This window comes from Prosopis cineraria, unplaced genomic scaffold, assembly GCF_029017545.1.
Source record: "Prosopis cineraria cultivar Desert tree isolate PC_DT_omini unplaced genomic scaffold, ASM2901754v1 PC2, whole genome shotgun sequence".
NCBI lineage: Eukaryota > Viridiplantae > Streptophyta > Magnoliopsida > Fabales > Fabaceae > Prosopis > Prosopis cineraria.
This window is the reverse complement of record NW_026555333.1, coordinates 47,415,234-47,430,526: the sequence shown is the minus strand read 5'-3', so window position 1 is coordinate 47,430,526 and position 15,293 is coordinate 47,415,234. Positions and strand designations below refer to the sequence as shown.

The 15,293-nt window shown below is 30.4% G+C and overlaps 1 pseudogene; it reads left to right on the top strand.

Annotated features, from left to right (window-relative positions):
• The window catches only part of LOC129302832 (3-ketoacyl-CoA synthase 13-like), a 31,074-nt pseudogene extending 19,278 nt beyond the window's left edge, over nucleotides 1-11,796 (top strand).
• The last annotated feature ends 3,497 nt before the right edge of the window (nucleotides 11,797-15,293 follow it).

The following is a 15,293-nucleotide window of genomic DNA, read 5'->3' as shown; positions in this document are numbered from 1 at the left end:
TCAGGCTCATATTTAAAGGCACATCATGCCTCCGTCACAACAGATGGCACAGTAAGGCCTGAAGAGATTTGGGCCTTGTACTTAGGCTCGATTGACTTAAACACCATCCCAACTTATTTTTAAAGCAATCCAAAGGTCTAAACTTCTCATTGGTAACCTTAAAAACATCATAAATTCATAATTCTCTTATTCTAATAAATTTACCCATCTTAAACACTAAAAATTTCATAGTTGAAAATCTTGGATGTTACAAGGTTTATCCAAATAATGAAAATAAGGATTTTCATAATCTATTAAGAAACTAAAGGTATTTGTTGTCCTTTTCAGTAGATTATGGCTATCTTTCATGCTTTGAAGCATAGGAGAAGTCTAGAGAAATAAGTGAAAAATTTAAATATAATAAAGGAAAAATAGACAAGACTGGATATTTAACTAAATAAAAATAACTAAAAACCTAGGGTCCCTACTACTTAATTCCCTACGTAGTTTCTATATTGGAGACCATGTATCTAAACTCTTTAAGAAGCTGCTCACGGAATAACATCTGATCTTGCTCATACATTTGAGAAACTTCCTTGCCAAAATTCTAGAAGCTCATCAAGTTTAGTTATAGATACAACTCTTAAGCTTTATGGTATTAGTTTGAAGTACTGCTTGAGACCAACTCCTTTTTCTACCCCTCTAACACAACTAGGATATTATGGCTTTCTAATTGCTATTGTCAAGATGTCCATTCTTTCACTAGATTAAAATGAACCTTGGGAAGCTTTTTCCTCAAGTGATTCTTCTAATATACAATTAATAAAAAAATGAAATATAAAATTCAACTTAATTTGGTTAGTATAATTACTTACAATCCTTGCAACAATTTTAACAATCTCTAAAGTGATATACTAGCGTTTCTTGGTCCTTGCATCCTTCCATTTTCTTTAACGAGTTAGAAGAGGAGGGGTATTAACAACAATACCAGGATTTGATCTTGTAGCTTCCTCCAATTCCTTTAAATTAGCTTTCATAAGCTTCTTGTCTAGCTTTCAATATCTCCTCTGAGACAAGTAATGTTGATATTTATTCTTAGATTGTCTCCCTATGTTTAATACACTTAAATTCTATGATTAAATCAATATAAGGCCAAATGTAGATTTTTAAAAAATAAGTTAAGTCAGTGATTGATTCTATCAAAATTTACCTGAAATTCAGGATCTTCCCATGAACTTACATAAATTGTGTCCAAGTCTTTTTATCAATAAAATTGTATTCCAAATATAGATCCTCATTCTTCTTTTCTCCTCAAATGTTTTTCCTACTAAAAGTTGACTTGAAATCTTTCTATCAATCCTGTACTTGTTGAAGACAATATTTCTTCATCTTAAAGGTAGAAGGGACATCATAAGTGAGCTACAAGGTATAATATTTATAAAGTTAATAACATCTAATAAAACAAAAAAAATAGGATAAAAATAAAAATTGGTTTACTAAAATGTTATTCAAAATCATGTCCTTCATAGCTTGTGGTACTTCCTTCAATTTATGGTACAACATGCTAGCTCTTGATCGAGTTATAAGGCCAACATAACTTATGAACTTATCCCCTTCTGGACCAAGTGGTCTTCTATCATAATGAAAATCCAATGTACCCTCTTCACATTACCTTGACATAAAGCCAACTCCTTCAATTTTGTATTGCCTCTACCCCTTCTCCTTTTAAATGTGTAAAAGGTGAGGTTTTATTAAGGTTGAAACTTGAGTCATCATCCTACACATCAATAATCTATTTTTTACCTTGCAATATAATGGAGTGCTATTTATTTACTGGATTAGTGACATAAAATGCTTGTTTCGCCTAACTTACTAAAATGAAAGGTTCATCTTTGGAACCAATCCTATTGAGATCAACTAAAATAAATCCAAATTCCTTATCTATTTTAATAGCATTAAAGTAAACCCACTTACATTTGAAAATAGGTACTTTAAATTTGGTGTAGTTTACTTCCCATGTCTTTTCAATTACTCTATAATAGTTTATGAAAACTGATAATGATTATTATCTTTTGAACTAAAAAATGCATCACTTATGCTTCTACATTACCCTACTATTTTGCATGGTACTTTTATCATCTTGGGCTTTTGTGTAGAAGAAATATCCATTTATATCATATCTGCCCCAACATATGACCTTAAAATGAGGTCTTTCAACTAACCATGTTATTGTATCAAATGCACTATTATTATTTACAACCATTTCCTTTAACCACATTCTAAAAGTGTTGTTATGCTTATTAGCTAGCTACATCTCATTCTTTCTTAGGTACTTTTCTTTCAATGACCTTTTATGAGCATTTAAATAAGGTTGGACTTCTTCTATATTATTCAAGATGTATAGATGTGCTTGTAACACTTCTTCACAAGACATACATTTCACTTTGACCTCCTGTGTTCCCTTACTTGCAAGTCTTGTCCCCTCTTGTCAAGTTTGAGGTACTCCAACAACTTTCAACCCTTTTAGATATGTAGTACAAAATTTAATAGCCTCTTCAATCACATATTGTTTAGTAATTGATGCTTCGAGCTGGTATGGATTCTTGGAATACCCTTTTAAATTTTTTATATATTGCTCAAACAAATACACCCACCTTAAATAAATAGGACCGCAAAGCCTTACTTCCCTAATCAAATGAACTATTAAATGCATCATAATATCCAAAAGATGCTGGAGTAAAGTACATCTCCAATTGGCATAAAATAATATAAGCATCATTTTCTAATTAATCTAACTTATCAATGTCAGTGACTTTGCTGTAAATAGCATTGAAGAACATACAAAATCTATTTATAGTACATCTCACATCATCTTTCATATTTCCTTGAATAACCACTAGTAAAAGTTGTTGCATCAACACATGAAAATCATGAGACTTCAAGCATATTAACTTCAAATCATTCATCGAGACAAGTCTTCAAACATTTGAAGAATACCCTTGTGACATCTTAATACCATGTAAATATCCACATAAACTTCTTTTCTCGTATTTGTATTATGTGTGCATCATTAGTGGCAAATAATCTCTCTTCCCTTCTTCTCTTTGTGCATGTATGTGTTTTTTTATTCCTATTTTAGCTAAGTCCAGTCTTACATTTATTTCATCCTTATTCTTACTACTTATGTGCAAGAGTGTACCAACAAGACTATCACACACATTTTTCTTCACATGCATCACATCAAGACTATGCCTCACGTCTGGCCAATATGAAAGATAAAAAAAATTGACCTCTTTTTTCACATTTTATTCTCACTTGCATTTTTTTATACTTACAGAAGATCACATTCATTCTTTCAACATGTTGATAAACTTTCTCTCCAATCAAGGCTTTAGAAGCCATTTCATACTTTTGTGAGCCATTAAAAGCCTTCTTCAATTTACGGTAAGAGTGATACTGATCAAGAAATATTTAGTGAATAAGGTAGACCATTTTTCTTTCATGCTTAAGTTGGTCCTTCTTTACATATAGAACATGTATTGTGCCCTTTAACACTATATCCTAACAATTTTTCATACGCAAAAAAGTCATTTACTGTGGGAAAAATCATGGCACGCAACTTGAAATGCTCTTACTTATAAGCATCAAGTACATCTACACCTTAATTGTGCTTATTTTAAATTATTTCACATTATTTGAGTTTATGGCTATTTTGTTAAAAAAATTTAATTGTTAGGAAAATTAATTTGGAAATATTTCATTAGACATGAGATTTATTTTGGATATAATTTACACTAATAGGTTTTGTGTTAACTTTTCAATTATGAAAGCACAATTAATAAAATTCAATGCTGAAGATTAATTCTTGAATTTTAAGATACATTCAATGGACAAGGCTTTGAAAGACAAGGAAGGAATTATTAAGTTCATTAAGGGTACAATTGGCATTTTCAACCAAGAAAAATTAGAGAACTTTTTATCTTTTTTCTTATTGCCTCTTTTTGAATTTAATGATTGGAATTTTTCTTAAACTCTCTATCCTCTTTTCTAGCCATTGGATCATGATTCCTAATGCTTCACTCTTAGCCACGACCTGTAATTTGTTGAGGGCTCTCTCTAGTTTTTTTTTTTTTACCCTTTTTGACTAAAGCTCTCTCTCGTTTTGTATGTGGTTCCATTTTTTTTCCCCAAGCATCTAGCTTCAACTCTTGAATCCTCTAATCTTCCATTAATTTTCATGCCACCTCACCACCTCCATAATCAACCACACACACATGATCATCTCCCATCTAATTTTTCATTCATACCAACATCTCATCTCTCTTCATTCTCTACTGATTTGACACAAACATTATCATCTCATTTTCCTTTACATTCTCGCATACAACCCTACTTCTGCATCACCCAAAAACTAACACTCTCCATATGCATTAATTATTTACCATGGTCATAGATTATGTGGTGAAAGGAGGAAGAGCACCATCCAAGGGAGTTTGAGCTAGCTTATGAGGGATGAGCATGTAGAATGCTAGAGGTTAGGATTATCACTTGAAGACCATAGGGGTGTAATTTTTCATTTATCTTTTTAAGTCATGAGCTTAAGATTATTTAGTTTTAAATGATTTTAAACTGTAATGCTTGAATATAATCTAGTTCTAGGTTATAAATATTTTAAATCTTAGATTGGATTGATATTTGGATTGATTTTGTATTGAATAAATTTCTATAATTTATATTTTTATACCCTTGCTTTGCCAATTAAATTAATGATTGAGTTCTCATTGTTGAATTAACTGTCATTGTGGTGTTCATTGCAAATTTAAGTTATTCTTTTTACCTCTTGATTGTTCAATTGAGTTGGTATTTTGTCCAATTGTTCAATTAGATAATTTAAATATATTTTCTAGATTTATTTTGAAATAATCATCATTTAGTTGGTTTTAAAAGATTTAATTTTTCTAATTCATAGTTATAGCATTTGATTTACTATGAGTTCTCTGGTAGATTAAATGTTAGACTTTGTGCTTATGGGTTCCCTTTACTTTAATTAGGTAATTAAATTTATTAATTCCATTCTCCTATCATTCCCCTTTGGTCTAACCAATTGAATTGGGGTAGGAAAGTTAACTTCATGTGAAGTCCTAAGTTGTCTCATTTACCATATTTGAATTTGAATCAAACTTTTCTTAATTTTTGATCAATTAATCCTTTTTGTCATTTAATTAATTTCTTTAATTTACATTTTATTTTTGTTGAAACAAAACCCCCATCATAATATAGGACTCTTACATTGCATAATAGAATTTTGGTGTTAGACATTAACATTAGCATCCATTTACGTAGTTTTAGTTGTATAAATTGCATTTTCTCATTTACATTTTAGTGTAAAAATATGGCATTTAGTTTTAGATTTTTTTATGAGTAATTAAATACCTAAAATCAACTTAAGATAATCTTTAAATTGCTCCTTGGAAAGAATGACCTAGGGTTTGTCTATATTATATTAAGTCAATCTTATTTTAATTGAATGTTGACATGACTAAGACAATTATCATCCATCAAATATCTTATCATCAAAATGCCATCTCAAATTCTTTACTTTTGTTGGATTAGCAAACAAACATTGAAGCCATGGTATTATTACAAGATAACATAATACCTTCACAAGAGGACTTTTAGTTGTAATTTCAGCACCATTCTTCATATTGTAGTATTAGGTCCCATATTCTAGACACTTCTGTAGCTCTTTATACTCATTTTGTATAATATGCAATCATTATGACAAGCATGTATCTTTTTATGATCCAAACCTATTGAGCACAAGACTTTCTTTACCTCATAAATACATTTTGGAAGCAAATTATGAGCTAAAAGAATTTTACTCAACTCTGGGGAGCTCGAATCAATCCATCAACTTCTTGACTTTAAGTTAACCAATCCCAACACAGTTATCAAGAGCATAAAATTAGCACACCCGGAGTATAAGGGTTTCTCTGTATCACAAGTTTTCATGTACATGTGACTGTGCAAATGATGCCATCCTAACATCACAGATCTTATCCTCCATTATATCATCCAACTCACTCACAAACAATATTTTTAGAACCAGACCGGATATTAAATAGGAAAAGTCAGCGGTTCATGGTTCGCATGGTTCAACCGGTTGGACCATGTAATAATTAAATTAAAAAAAATTATATATGTATATAATAATTTAAATATAAGAAATACATATGAAAATTGCTATTTAACTTAAAAAAATTAAATATTTTAAGTTTATCACGACTTAACAAGCCATATGATACAATATAATATCAAATGATTAAAAAAATTAGTCATTTTTTTAAAATTTGATAAAAAATAAAAAAATTTTTGAACAGTCTGGTTTTTGAAAACCGGATCCAGTTCTCGGTCCGACCGCCGGTTCGAAACGGCTCAAACTGGCTCAACTTTTAAAACAGTTTTTTCCTTTGAACCAGACCGAAAACCAGACCGGTCGACGGTCCGACCAGCCAATCCGGTCCGGTTTTCAAAACAGTGCTCACAAATGACATAGAAGTTGTTCCTGCTTTCCCATCCCATATCCATCTTATATATTTTAAATTTATCTCATCATAAATTAAATATTCTTTTATGTCATCAATGCCCAGTTTAATCTTATTCATATGGTTGACATAAGGACACTGATACTTTCCATTTTTACTAAAATATTTCTTCTAACAAATTCAAGAAACTGGTTTGCACCATTATCATATTCCTCACTCATTATTCTAGCATTCATTCAACTACAATCTATTTTATTTTAACCTAATCAATCATCACAAAATCCATAAAATTAGCAAATCTCTAATTTACATGGACATGTTAACATTAGAAAAAATTCGATAGAGTTTCCCCTTAAAAATGGGAGCTCTTCAAATTTCAACAACAATAAATTAAACACATTAACCAATCCAAATAATCAAATATCAAATTAACAATTAAATAATAAATAATTTCCAATCACAATTAACAATCACTTGGAAATTAAAGTTCTAAAATAAACTACAAATACCACTTTAACTAAACTAAAACAATTAATTATTTTCTCAATCTTCAACAATATAAATAAACAAGTTGCTTACCTATACACTAAGAGGAATCAAGTTCCAACAATGGGATCAAAACACTCTTGCAAATTCATACATCCCAATACCAAAAGTCACTAAGACAGATCATGGAAAATTATATTAAGACATTTATTTATTATGAACTTTTCATTTATTTAATTTCATAGAAAATTATATTAATGAACAATAATATCATTTTGTTTAACAAGCATATAGTGCATGAGACCAAATAATTAGTAACCATTTTGTATAATGGAGTAGATTATCACTCTAATTTCTAAAAAGTTATACCTTGTTAAAAGTCATCAATAGGATGAAATTGAGAGTTTAAAGAATTCATCATGTCATGACTATTATATATGGGTTTAGAAAACTTTATAGGAGCTAAATGATTTAATTATAAATAAAAAACTAAATTGATTTGTTCAAATATTCTTAGCCTACTCTTTATAAAATATTGGGGTGTTCAAAGTGAGCATCTAATTACATGTCAATTCATATGACAAAATACATATATCTGGCTTCTATAATATTTCAAGATATGTTCATGGCTGGATTCGAGACATCATTAACTACTTTAGAATGGGCGATAGCAGAATTGATGAAGAACCTAAAGATAATGGAGAAGGCTTAAGCAAAGATTAGAAAGTTCTACAAAGAAAAAGGGTTTGTGGGTAAAAGTGACACTAACTAGCTATTCATTGAGGAGACAAGTAGAAGAGAGAGCTGTCCTTTAAATACTCATTGTCGAAAGCTGGTCATGGGTCTTGATGCCATCAGTCAGTCTAGGTCTTGATGTTGTGGGTCTCAATGCCATGAGGAGAAGAGAGAGCTATTGTGGGTCTTGATGTGGGGAAGAGAAGAGAGAGTTTCCAAATAAGAGGAGTTGGGTTTAAAATACAAAATGATGAATGAGTAAGGGAGAGAGATATAGGTTTTAAAAAAATTCATCAAACTCTACAGCTTTTTCTTTAAAAAACATGACATGGATTTAATAACCTATCCATGCTACTTTTCTTAAAACATGATGTGGATTAAAAACAACCACGTCGTATTACAATAAAATGATGTGGCTAAATTATCCACATTGCTTTATGTAAAAGTGATGTGGATAATAATAGAAATTAATAAATTTTAAGGTAATTTATTTTTCTATAATCCATGTGTTCTCAGAATTGAACGAGGATTACATTAACCAATTTATATTACTTATAAAACAATGCGGTTTAAGATTCCACATTGATTTTTTAAAAAGCTACATGTATTATCAATAGAAAATAAATATAATATAATTTAAAATGATTCTAAATCCATGTCATTTTTAATAAAAGAAGGGCGTGGATAAATTATCTTCATTGCTTTTAAATAAAAGTGACATGGATAATTTATAGTAAATTAATAATTCAAAATTATATGTTTTCCATAATGTACATCGTTATATGTAAAACGATGCGAATTTAAATAACCACATCACTCTTCTCTAAAGCTATGTTGATAGCCTCCCATATTCAATATTTATTTATAAAATTACTACCGCCTCTATTTTTTATCTCACTTTTAAGACAAGTGATGTAAATTGAGGGTAGTAAATATGTATTTTTATACTAGTGCTTTTAGCTGGTGTGCCCTAAACCTTATTTTATGTATTTTTTTACGCCATTCTACTATCCCATTTAGTTACTTTGAAATTGTAATTTCAATCTTTATCTTTGATTTGCATTTATCTTTCTCAAACTTTGATCAAAATGTTAGTGAAACCCCCAATTTTTGTTTCTCTGCTTGTGAGCGTTTTTAAATGTTTCTTCCTTTAAATTCATTTACTCTGCTTGATGTGCCTTTTAAGGGGAAAATTTTAATTTTAATAGTGATAGATTTTTTAAATTCCATCTACGGCCATTAGCACTGAAGAAACGAGAGTCAAAAGATAGATTATGAAGAAATGATTGTCCAATCATAAGCTACCTTTGAGCTCGAGGGAAAGAAACATGCAATATGACCATTACAAATGGTAACAACATGAGGGTGTGGACATCATTTAATGACTAATAATTAAGTAACTTTTATTATTTGTTTAGTACTTGGTGGCATTTGTTTATGAATGAGTATAGGCACAGGTTTGTTCCTTTGAATTTTGAAGAAATATTCAACAAGCATGCAAGAAGCCACCTAGATACTTTAACATCAGTTTAACTAAAGACCATGCCCAATGAAAACAACATTCCTAAAGATTTATATGGATGGTGATCACTTATCATTTATTTATATATCTAATGGTAGAGTGAATAATTAATTAATATATAATAATAAGAAATATAGAAATAGTGGTTATATTACTTTGAATGCTAACATTTCATTATAGCTAAATCAAACTAAAAAAAAGTTCTTTATCCACTTTTCATGCTATTAACCTCTAGAATTTCATGTTATTTGAGCATATTTTTCTTAAATTCTAATATATTTTGGCTCAATTTTATATATTTTTACTACCTAAATTAGGAAATGTACATCTTACTTTGGGTTTGCACACTTAGTTTTTAATTTGATACTTTTGGGATAATTTTGTGTTATCTTGGCTTAAGATATGGTTAGATGCATTTTTGGACTCTTAAGGGTATTTTTGGATGGCTTTTAGATGATAAAATATTATGCAAAGATGAGCTGTCATGCAAATTCGTTGAACATTGCAAAACTTCTAACATCGTGACTTTTGTCATTGTCAACAACATGCTCTTAGTTGTGCTAGGGTAGGAAACATATTTTTGACTTGCTTAACTCAAAACCTATTCCAAACAATTAAAGATACTTTGGGAGCTTGGTTGTGCTAGAGTTTGAGCAGTAGATGAGTTGGGTTAAAGAGTTAAAGCTTTGAAGACATTTGAAACTCTATTTCTTTAGTTCCTTTATTTATTCTCCACTTCTCTCCTTTTAATCTAATATGACTATAAATATTTTGTGTATTTATAGCTTCTTGATGTTTATGAGTAGCTGAACTCTTTATTTTAATATTAGTAAACCCTTGTATGGATTAATACTAAGTTCCTTATCTCTTTGTGTGATTAATGATGTGTGTGTGTGTGTGTGTGTGTGTGTTTATTTTACTAATACTTCTAAGTGATTAGCCACCATTTAATTAATTTGTTTGCTTAGGTAATGCATGAAAAGGCTAACTTGGGCATAGAACTTGGGTAAAATAATGCAAGAACTTGAAGTTTTCATGATAAATGGTTAGTTTTGTTAGTAAGATAGAGAATATATTTGTTAGACTTGCATAGCCACATTAGCATTGGTGCTTAAAATTGAGTTTTATTAATTGTATTGATTAGAAAATTAATTTAACTACTTGTTCAAGTATTTTTTTTATAACCCTAAGTTAGCCCTTGTTTTCATTAAAAAAATTTATAAAAAGAGGTAATATTATTATTATGAGAAGCAAAGGAATAACTAATCCTAGGTCTCAATTTATGCTTAATGTTTATGAATTGTTTGCTTATTTTCAAATTTTAATTTAATTTTTTAAATTAACTTCATCCAATTATGTTTTGCTCAACTAAATTAAATTTTCTTATTCTACTTCCTTTATATTACTTATCATAGCCCGTGTACTTGAGAAGAGCATAACAAGTTTTTGGCACCGTTGTCAGGGATTTGGTTTTTGAAAATATTTTAGTTCATGGGATGATCTTGAGAGAAAGTTTATAGCTTGATTCTTCTCTAATGACAAAATTGTGGGAGCTAGAGATGAATTTCTTAGCTTTAGACAACATCCAAATGAGCATCATTATGCATCTTAGGAAAGATATAAGAAGCTAATGAGGCAATGTTCCAATCATGGGGTGGATAAATGGGTAGTGATTCATATTTTTTTGTAATAGTTTGAATTCATCTTCTAAGGTCAAGGTTGATTCTATCACAAATAGAGGATACCATAATATGCCTATCAATTTATTTTTTTACCTACTTGATCAATTGTTTGTAGACAACATTCAAAATACTAATAGAAGCAATACACCAATGTTCATAAGTGCTAAAGATGATTCTTCTTCCTAAATTACAGCAATTTTAACTATAATGAACAAGCATTTTGATGTGTTAGAGTCCCAAATGGAAAAAGGGAATTCTCATAGTGTCTTCTCTACATGACCATTTAATCTATCAATTACATGGGCAAGTTTCAACATTCATATAACAACCCTTACTGTCAAACATACAACTCATAATGGGAGAATCATCTTAACTTTTCATAGGGTCAAAATAATTCTTCAAATCAACCTTCATCTTCTAATGTCAAGCCAACTTACCCTCCAAGTTTCCAAGCTCCACCAAAATCAATGCTAGTTAAGGAAGAGAAGTCTAGAGTGAAGAAGATATCATCTCAAATATTGAGTAACCAAAAGTTTGTAAGAGTAGAAACTAAGGCAACTCTTTCCTTTCATGAAACTACTATTAAAAATCTTGAATTACAAATAGGGCAATTGGCTTTGCAAATGACTTCTATGCAAGAAGTAATCTCCCTAGTGATAACATTTCAAATCCTAAAAAGGATAATAAGGAAGAGTGTAAGGCAATCACTTTGAGAAGCAAGAAGCAATTATCCAAAGTTCTTATACTAAATGTTGTGAGTAATGGTGCTACTAGTGTTAATGATGATGAGGATGAAGTTGATGGAGAGATTGTGGTTGAGAAGTATCATAATGCAAAGAAGAATTAAGAAGAGAAAAAGAGTGATGATAAAGCTAAAGAAGATAAGTATGATCAATTTACATTTATAAAATTTTACTTGAAGAAATCATAAAGCTTCTATGAAACATCAAACAAGATTAAATCCTATTATGAAATAAGTTGTGAACGAGATCTTAAAATGGTTTTATACAGGAATTATCTATCTTATCTCTAATAGCTTTTAGGTGAGCCAAGTCCAATGCATCCCCCAAAAAGGAGTTGTGATTGTAGTAGTTAACACCTACAATGAGCTAATTCTTACCCATATGAATATTGGCTGGAAAGTGTCTATAGACTATCAAAAGTTAAATTCGGCCACTAGGCAAAATCATTTTCCTTTCCCCTTCATCAACCAAATGCTTGATAAATTAGTTAGAAGGGAATTCTTTTGCTTTTTGGATGGATATGCTAGCTACAACCAAACTACCATAGCTCCAAAGGATCAAGAAAAAATGACCTTTACCTGTACTATAGAATTTTTGCATTCAAGTACAAGCCTTTTGGGTTATGCAATATACTAACCATTTTTTAAAGGTATATGATGTGAATTTTCTTTAACATGAATGAGCACACAATAGAAGTCTTGATGGATGACTTCACAATTTTTGGGAATTCTTATGATGAATGCTTAATCAATTTAACTGATGTGTTAAAAATATGTAAAAAGACCAACTTGGTCTTGAATTGTGTAAAATGCTACTTGATGGTAAAAGAGGGCATAGTCCTTATCTATATGGTCTCAAAGAATGGCTTGGAAGTTGACAGAGCTAAAATTTTTATGATTGAGCAACTTTCTTGGCCATGTAGGATTCTACTATCATTTTATTAAGAATTCCTATATGATAGCGAAGCCTCTTTGCGCTTAGCTTGAAAAAGATGTGGAGTTGAAATTTTGATGATTTTTGTTTGAAAACATTTAAAGAATTGAAGAAAAGACTTGTGTCTGCACTTATCATGATAGCTCCTAATTGAAATTTGCCTTTCATTATGATGTATGATGCTAGTAATTTTATAGTAGGTGCTATGCTCATCAAGAAGAAAGATAAAATACTTCATTTAATCTATTATGCTAGTAGAACAACCAATAATTCTTAAGAAAACTACACCACTATTGAGAAGGAGCTACTTGTTATAGTGTTTACTTTTAGCAAGTTCAGATCATACCTTATTAGTGCCAAGTTGACAATTTACACTAATTATTCAGCTTTAAAGCACTTATTCAGCAAGAAAGAGTTTAAGGTTGGATTGATTCAATAAGTCATACTTCTATAAGAATTTAACTTGGAGATTGTTGATTGTAAGGGTACTAAAAATCAAGTAGCAGACCATCTCTCTCGGTTGAGTATTGATGGTCAACTGGATTTTAATACAGTTATTAATGAATCTTTTCCTAATGAGCAGCTCAAAGTTGACAACATTCAAACACCATAGTATGCAAATATTGTCAACTATTTAGTTTATGGCATCCTACCCTTTGAGCTTAAGCCTTATCGAAAGAAGTTTCTTCATAATGCTAAGTTGCACTTATAGGAAGAGCCTTATTTATTTTGATAATGTAATAATCAAATGATTAGAAAGTGTGTTCTTGAGTGTTAGCAATAGGAAATTCTAAGATGTTGCCATTCTTCTAACTATAGAGGCTACTTTAAAGGTGACAAGACAACATTCAAGATCTTGCAAAGTGGTTTTTATTGGCCCTCATTATTCAAAATGTGTTCTTGAGTGTGATAAGTGCTAAAGGATGGGTAACATCTCTAAAAGAAATGGAATGCCACTCAACAATATGCTTGAAGTTGAATTGTTTGATGTATAGGGTATAGACTTCATAGGAGCATATTTTCTATTAAATATGTCTTAAAAAAAGAGTAAAAGTAGCTACACTTCCTACTAATGATGCAAAAGTGGTGATCATTTTTTAAAGAAGCATATTTTCACCTACTTTAGAGAACAAAGAGCCATTGTGAGTGATAGCAGTACTTACTTTTGCAATAACTAAATTTAATCTCTCTTGAAGAAATATGGTGTCAAGCACAATGTTACCATCCTCAAACCAATAGACATATCAAGATTTCTAATTGAGAGGTCAATAGGATACTTGAAAAGATGGTGGGAGCAACAAGAAAAGATTGGTCTATTAAAATTGATGATAAATTGTGGGCTTATCAAATGATTTACAAAACTCCCATTAGTGAAGTCTCCATACCAATTAGTGTTAAGGAAAGCTTGTCATCTACTTATAGAGTTGGAACATGGTGCCTATTTAGGCTATTCAAAAGCTCAACTTTGATTCTAAGGCTATGGATAAGAAGAGACTTATCCAACTGAATGAATTCAAAGAATTTTGGCTTCATGCCTATAAAAGTGCTAGGGTATACAAGAAGAAGATAAAATAATGACATGATAAGAAAATTTTATGCCAAATATTTGAACCAAGCAAAAAAGTGCTCTTGTACAGCTATAAATTGAGGTTATTTCCTAGCAAACTCAAGTTTAGATAGTCAAGACTATTCACTATGGTCCAACCATTAAACTATGGTAAGCCTTAGAGTAAGATTTAAAGTCAATGGCGAAGACTAAAGCATTGTTGGGGTGGTAAGGTACACCATGAATTAGTTACCTTGCCCTTATCTGATGCCTCTTGAAAAAAAGAGTCAGGCTAAGTGACTAAAAAAAAGGACTACTTAGGAGGCAACTTAAACTTTAAACCTTATCTTTTGATTTTTCCTTTGTAGTTTAATAGTTTTGGTGAAGTTATGTTTGATCGTATGTGTTTTATAGGTTTGAATGAAGATATGAGGATATGTAAGCCTTTAGAGAAGCAAGGAATATGGCAAAGGATCAAAGGATTAAAAAAAAAGAAACATTTTAGGGAACTTAAGCTATTTAAGTTATTTTTATGATTGTGAACTTGTATTGGCAATTATTTTTAGCTTTATGAAGTAAATGCAATTTTTTATGATTTGATTCCCATAAAAAATGGTTCTTTTTAGGAATTGATTGCATTTTGATTGGAGAAATTTATTTGTAGTTGAAGGATGATGATTAGAGATTTATTTTAGAGTTGTTATAGTGCTTGAAAAAGTTTTAATGAGTGAACTCATCAGATTTTTTAGAAAAGAATACTATAAAAATTTGTTGTCAAAAGTTTTGACAAAGTTTGCAACTTTCACTTACAACTTTAGGAGTCCTAAGAGGATGAAAATCATGACTTTGGTTCAAAGACTTTAACTAAAAGTCATGACTTTAGGGGATTTTTTAAATATATATATATATATATATATTTATATTTATAAAAGAAGGGTAGAATATAAATGCTACTTTTTGCAACATATTAAAAAGAAAAATAAAAAAAGGCTAGCCCTAAATAAGATTAAACCCTCGACCTCAATGCCCTCCTCTACCTTGCTTCTTACCCTCCAATTTCTATAACTGTCTACTTCATTCATGCTTTACTTACCAAAACCACCCTCTTCCATCGTATCATTG